The sequence below is a fragment of the Zingiber officinale genome, chromosome 4A, assembly GCF_018446385.1.
Source record: "Zingiber officinale cultivar Zhangliang chromosome 4A, Zo_v1.1, whole genome shotgun sequence".
Taxonomy (NCBI): Eukaryota; Viridiplantae; Streptophyta; class Magnoliopsida; order Zingiberales; family Zingiberaceae; genus Zingiber; species Zingiber officinale.
This window is the reverse complement of record NC_055992.1, coordinates 77,618,272-77,625,808: the sequence shown is the minus strand read 5'-3', so window position 1 is coordinate 77,625,808 and position 7,537 is coordinate 77,618,272. Positions and strand designations below refer to the sequence as shown.

Sequence of the window (7,537 nt, the reverse complement as noted above, 5' to 3'; positions counted from 1 at the left end):
TTGATTGCCCCTTTAAACATAGTTCTTGGGATTTCTAGTCAGCATAGGTTGTGTATCCTCTGCACTAATCGCTGACAACGATATCAAACTCATTCCTTGTGATGAGCTTGCAACTAACTCTCGATATAATCCTTTGATTAGTGGATCTGCTAGGTTGTCCTTTGACTTCACATAGTCAACAGTGATAACTCCCATGGAGAGTAGTTGTCTAATGGTATTATGTGTACGACGTATATGTCTAGACTTACTATTATACAGATGACTTTGTGCCCAGCCAATTGCTAATAAACTATCGCAATGTATGCAAATTGCCAGTACCGATTTTAACCATCTCGGAATATCTTCTAAGAATTACCGTAGCCATTCATCCTCTTCACTACATTTATCAAGAGCTACAAACTCAGATTCCATCGTGGATTTAGTTATTATAGTTTACTTAAAAGACTTCCATGATATTACTGCACCTCCAAGAGTAAATACATATCCACTCGTAGACTTAGAGTCTTTTATATTGGATATCCAACTCGTATTATTATATCTTTTGATCATAGCAGGATATCTCATATAGTGTAGTCCATATTCATGAGTATACCTAAAGTTACTCAGTACTCTTGTTATCCCTTTCCAGTGCTCAACACTAGGATTACTCATGTATCTACTCAGTTTACTAACTGTGTAGACTAAGTCTGGTCGCGTACAACTCATTAAGTACATCAGATTTCCAATCACTCGAGAGTACTCTATCCGAGAGATATTTTCTCCTTGATTTTTCGATAAATGTTGACTCATAACTATCGACGTTCGTGCCAACGCAATATTACCCTTGGTGAATTTCTTAAGAATCTTATCCATGTAATAGGACTGACTAAGAACAAGTCCTTCTGTTGTTTTAAAAATTTTGATTCCTAGAATCACATCAGTTAGACTCATATCTTTCATGTCAAATCTTGAGTTCAACTTATGTTTAGTGAATTTGATTATCTTATCATTACTCCCAATGATAAGTATGTCATCTACATATAGGCACAAGATGATGTAATCATTCTCTGTGACTTTCATATAGACATATTTATCACATTTATTAATCTTGAATCCATATTCCTTCATGGTATTATCAAATTTCTCATGTCACAGCTTTGGTGATTGTTTCAAGCCATATAATGACTTCACCAATCTACAAACCTTAAAAAAACTCTTTAAGTTGCTTCATGTAGATTTTCTCTTCTAAATCTCCTTTTAGAAAGGTTGTCTTTACATTCATTTGATATATTTTGAGATTCCACTGAGCGGCTGTAGCTAACAATACTCTTATGGAAGTTATTCTTGACATCAAAGAATATATATCAAAGTAATCAAGGTCTTCTCGTTGTCAGTATCCTTTGATTACCAATATAGGCTTATACTTATCAATTATGTCATCTGACTTCATTTTCTCACTACAAGAAATTTGGGATTTTACAATACTTAAAAGACAACATTTTTTTTTAAAAAGGGTTGTCTTTTTTTTTTTAACAATGCTTTTAGTGAAAAACATTATCTATTTATTTATTTTCTTACTAATAGACAACATTTTTTTTAAAAACCATTATCTATTAGTGATTTTTGTGGGTCAAATACAATGTTTTTTCAAAAGTGTTGTCTATTAATATTTTTTTAATGTCTAAGACAATGATTTTTAAAAAATGTTATCTATTGTCAAGTCCTCGTCTAAATTTGGGATGATCTGAACTGTTGGATGCAACTAAGGAGTAGAAAAGACCTAGGTTTCACTTTGGCACCCACCTTTCTCCCGAATCTCTCCTACCGAACCCCTCTCACGCATAGTCTTCTCCTCCCGAATCCCTCTCACGCGTACGTACTTGTCTCCTCATCTGATCTCATGCCCTCTCCGTCCAACCCCTCTTCGACGAACCCTCTTCGCAAACCTCTCCTCTGAACTTCTCTTCATCTAACAATACTCTACTGAATCCCTCTCCCGCTGAACCTAAAATCTAGCTTTTGGATTCAGGAGCCATCATCTCTTTATGCTGTAAATTTCTCTCGATCGGGAGAAGTGCTACAACCGACTTCATCAATCCATAACCTCTTCGTTGGCAGATCTCTTGTCAGAGAAGCTTCATCCAACCATCCCACACAGCTTCTTTATCACCAGCACAGCTCAACCCATTCCATCTGGATCACACTCGCATTCCCTCTCTGATCAACTCTCATCTGTAGCTCTTCTTCCAAGAATCAGACAATAGCCGTCTCTTCATTTAGGCCTTCCAAGCTCCTCAGATCAGTTCCATCTAAAGCTTCCAACAATAAGCTTCAAGATCTGGCTAACATTTGCTCGATTCCTTGTGTGACTTGTTGGTTCTTTACTTTTGAGTCTTGAATTGTACTGGAGTTATCATTTCCTCTTTTGATTGCATAAATTTTGCCTCATTTATTTCCTGCATGTTAAGTGTTTGAAGAAATGTTTATTACATTAGATTCATTCAATTTTGCAATGTTTTGGTTTAATTGCTTGCAATATCATTTGTGTTGAATTGTAGGTTGGTTATGTTTGTTAATTAGATAATCTTGCTGCAACTTGGTTTGTTTCATATCATCCATTCATCATCATCGTAGTTAATTGTTAGGTTTCATTTAAAGTACATTCACTTAGTTGCTCTTATTTGTTTATTGAACTTCAATTTACCAAAAGCATCTTGTCTAAGGATTAGCACTCATTGTCATACTTCTCTGATACAGTGTACATGCATTATTTCATGACAATGACTGATCTTACATCATGCCATCATAGTTGTTTGTCTTTTTATTTATTAGAAACTTGGTTGTTGAGTGCTTAATTCTTTAATCTTACAATGGTCATACATTATTAAGCTTGTAGTGAACATACATTATTTCATAAAAGATGATTGACACCTAACCTCTTAATTGTCTATAGTTTTGCTTAATAAGATTTTTAGTTGTTGATTACCTCATTCTTTAAACTTACAGTGAAACATACAATATTAAATTATTTCAACTAGTATCAATATTTCATATCAAATCTTAAACTCATGATTTTACAATCAGCTTGTAATCCAAGCACACAGGTTGTTGTCCAAGTTTATGTATATTGGTGAGGACCAACTGATTTAATAGTTATAGTTCTTTTGAAACTTGTTATATCACATTTGTTATATTACATTAATTGTGCCCACATGATCTAGTGTGAAAGATATTGCTCATGGGTAATTAAGTATCTTGTGCTTTTATTGGCCTTATTTAAAAGTAAATGAATCATGCTGATTTACAATTTGGTTGGCAATGTTTTGTTTTGTCTTGTTGATAATTTATCTTTCAAATTTTGAAGATACCAAAAGCATGAGACACTCGAATGCAGACAAGTGACAATTAGGCTCAATCTATCAATCGTTGCCAACCCATGGTGATTATGATCAATTGTTCTTCATGAGCTATGCTATCATTCATTTTTTTTTGTAATCTTATTGATAAGTTTGTTATGTAATCTTACAGGAGTAGCAACTACATTCTATGTGGCACTGCATCTGAACCTCAGGGGTGTAACTGGGAAGTACTTCGACGAAGAACTATCAAGAAGGCTTTGGGATTTAAGCGAGAAGATGTTAAAGCCAATGAGTAAAGAACATTCAAGTCAAGAGGATAAGTAGCATCTATCAAGATCCTTTAAGTTCATGCAATAAAATGTAGTCGATAGGAGTAATTTTGAGTGTCTCCTAATTTAAATTTCTTTGTATGCGAGTAATTATGTTTGTTATAGAAGTGTAAGGATGATAATTTGTATATTTATCTTGATTATTTATTTAATAATATGTTATTGATTGAAGTAGATTCGTTTTCATTTATCTTTTATTTGTCTTTGGTATTAAAAGATAATAGTTTAAAACCTCTTTTCTTTTGCTAAAAAGGACAATGCTTTTTTATGCGTCGTGAAACTGTTATCTTTGCTAAAAAAGATAACGCTTTTTATGCGTTGTCTTTAAAAAAGACAATACTTCTTATGCGTTGTCTTTGCAAAAAACGACAACGCTTTTAAAGCGTTGCATAAGTGTTGTCTTTGCTACAAATGATAATGCTTTTAAAATATTATCTTTGAACAAACTTTTAACAACAGTGCTTTTAATAATTCTTTTTCTGCCACATAGACAATCCTTTTAAAGCATTATCTATTAACTTTTTTCTTGTAGTGTCTTCTCGAAGATTCACTTGTAACCTAGTGGTTTACTTCCCGAAGGAAGATCCACAAGTTCTCAAGTATGATTTTACAAGATAGATTCTATATCAGATGCAATTACCTCTCTCTAGTGTGGTCAATCAGAAGAGTTTGCTACTTCCGAGTAACTATGGGGCTCATTTTCCAACATGAAAGTGATAAAATTTATTCCTTAGGATTTTTCTATCTAAGCTCTTTTGCTCCATCTAAGCTCAACCTCTACTAGATCCTCATCATCAACTTCACTTTGTGTTTCATATGCCCATTTTAAGGAGCTAACTTCCTCTCAAGTCTTATACAGAAACATATGCTCGAAGAACGAGGTATTTCTTGATTTTATTATCGAGTTCTTATGTATATCTTGTATTTGTGACTTATACACAAAAAATTGATATGTACTACTGTTATATGTCTATCCAATAAATATGCAGTTAACAGTCTTTAGTCCTATCTTCATTTTTTGGATCATGCACCAAAATTTTGACAAGACACCCCCACATTCGTAAATATTTGTAGGACGATTGTCTTCCATTCCATCACTCATAAGAGCTCTTATCTATTTTCTTTTAGGGCATCTTATTTAAAGGTAATTAGTTTTTAACACAACTTCCCCCACATGAACTCTGGCAGTCCAAAGCTCAATAGAAGAGCATTCATCATCTTCTTTAGAGTGCAATTCTTCCATTTCGAGTTTTGACCGTACTCAACCACGTTAGCTTTCATAGTAGCTCGAGAGAATAATTTTCTCTCTGAACTCTTGTTGTCTTCTTTGATGCTAAGTTTAACAATGAGTTCTTTAACATTCATCTCCTTTCGCTTGTACTTCAGGCAGTTCTTGAAGTCCTTCTAATAGAGAGGCAGTTTCTCAATGATAGTAGCCACCTGGAAGGTTTCACTCAGAATCATACTTTCTGAGTGGATCTCATCTAAGATTACCTGAAACTCCTAGACTTAGCTAAGCACCATCTTAGAGTCAATCATCTTGTAGCTTAGGAATCGGTCCGCAATAAATTTCTTGGCCCCCGCATTCTCCATCTTGTATTTCTTATCCAAAGACTCCCACAGCTCCTTAGCCATTCTCTTCGTGCTATACACAGCGTACATCGAGTTGGCAAGACAATTGAGGATATAGTTTTGGCAAAGGAACTCAGAATAAGTCCATGCATCCATTGCACTAATGGTCTGCATATTAGTATCCTCAGCACGCTTAGGAGAGTCCTCGGTCAAGAACCGAGCCAGATTGAGCATGGTCAAGTATAAGAGCATCTTCTGCTGCCACCTCTTGAAGTTCAATCAATGAACTTCTCTGGCATTTTCCCGTGGTTGATTGGCATAGTTTCAATCGGGACGGAGGGAGTCTTTATGTGTTGAGTCTATTGCAACTCAACACTTTGTTCTGTGGCAATCTCAATAGAATGAATTCTATTTCAAGATTGTTGGACAATATATTTCCAAAGATATTGGAGAAAATTACTGAATTAAAATTACACAAAATTAATTCAAACTTATCTGTTGAGATGACTTGAGTGGATAATCTTAGACTGCCAGCAGGGTTGATTCTACTAAGCTTTTGGTGGTCTAAGTTGCGGAGTTGATGCAGTGCATAGTTGAATCAGGAGTCGATCACTGAGTCGGCAAGGGAATTCCCTAAGTAAGATATCAAGGTCTATGCTTAACGCAGTTTCATTGAAACAAATTTGCCCCACATCCGGCTATGCTTCGAGGTTCTCTCGGGTCATCTATTTTCCAAGATACAATGACAAAACTATGCATGCAATCAAGTATTGGTTGTTCGTGGTGAGCTGAGAATGCACCCGAGAGCTATCACGAGTAGTTCAGCCGAACGGATGCACAATTGAGAGAGTTTTTATGGGAGAATATGGGTGGACAGAGGTTCGCTTCCTGCTCTTTCTCTTGCTCTCTCTTTTGCTTATATTCTGCTACCCTTACCTTTGCTCAAGATCTAGCCTCCTTATATAGGAGTTCTTACGTTGCCTGCAATGAATGACCAAATTATAGTCATTTAATTTTGGGTTTACGGGGCGTTTGGTTAAATGATGGGAATGACTATGAGTATGAGTTTGATAGTAAGGTGGAATGAGAATAGGAATGGAAATGAAATCCACGTAATTATATGGGTTTTGTTGATTCCCATAAATCTTGAAATCATTCCCAAATTGTTATTCCCAAACCCACAATCCAAACACTATCTTTTATTATCATTCAATTCCCTCATTCCTAAATCCATCAACCAAACACCCCCTTAATGTCACCATTAATGGGTTTAATATCTTCATTCATGTTAAGACATTACAGAATCATTATTAATGGGTTTACAAAGTCACCATTAATGAATTTAATGTCGCCATTAATGTCGAGACATTACGAAATCGCCATTACTTGCATATTAATGATTCTGTTACACTCTTAAGCAGGAAGCAAAAAGATATTCAGGTGGTAATGTTGGTTCATTCTTTTGGGTAAATTTTATCTCGGTTAGTCCGACATTCGACGTGCACAAATCGTGCTCGTACACGAGTCAAACTTAGTTCAGTACAAATTCAGACCTTGGATTTTCACCCACTCCTACACATCCACATGTGAGAAAGTCTCTCCCCATGCATATGCTTACAACATCAATGCATGTGCCATAATTTAAACCAACAATAAAACTAAGAGACTTCTAATATGGGACTAAAACTCCATGCACAAGAGAATCTTTTCGTCTCCACCTCTTTATTCCATTTACATTTCCAACATGAGCGTAATCACTTTTTTGTTACAATAAAAAAGTGATTGAAGCCCCTTGGGTATAGCCGAACTGGTCACCACGCGGTAGATTTATAGAATTTGACAATGATCGAATTATGGTAAAGTTGACGTAAAATATTTTCCAAGTGGTGACCTACTCGGTTTCTTAATTTACCTGTCTACATATGCCATGGGGTCAGCCGTGTGGAACGCTCGTGATTAGCATATGGCCTTTTACAGAAATAAAAAAGTGATTGAAATCAAATAATTTTAGAAGTTGCATTCATTATAGTATTTAGCAATTCATCAATGAAATATCATATACACACCAGTAGTGTTTGTCTTGAAGAGAGTCAATCTTATTTACATCATTGTAGAATCTCCCCATTGGCCAGTGCTAGCTTCTTTCTCATCACTAGAATATATTCCATCATGGACTACCATTAGTGTTCAAGCATATGATATTGGAGGTGCTAGCTCTTTTCTTTTTTGAAAGTAGAGAGCACCACATCATCAACCACCATAAGTGTTATGTTTCACTTGTTCTTAGGCCTTTGCACC

The 7,537-nt window shown here is 35.4% G+C and overlaps 1 long non-coding RNA gene across 1 annotated transcript; it reads left to right on the top strand.

Annotated features, from left to right (window-relative positions):
• Positions 1-1,729: 1,729 nt before the first annotated feature.
• On the top strand, positions 1,730-3,841 carry LOC121970012. Its single transcript, XR_006108811.1, has 3 exons — positions 1,730-2,351; positions 3,344-3,418; positions 3,508-3,841. It is a non-coding gene; the product is annotated as an uncharacterized LOC121970012 (long non-coding RNA).
• The last annotated feature ends 3,696 nt before the right edge of the window (positions 3,842-7,537 follow it).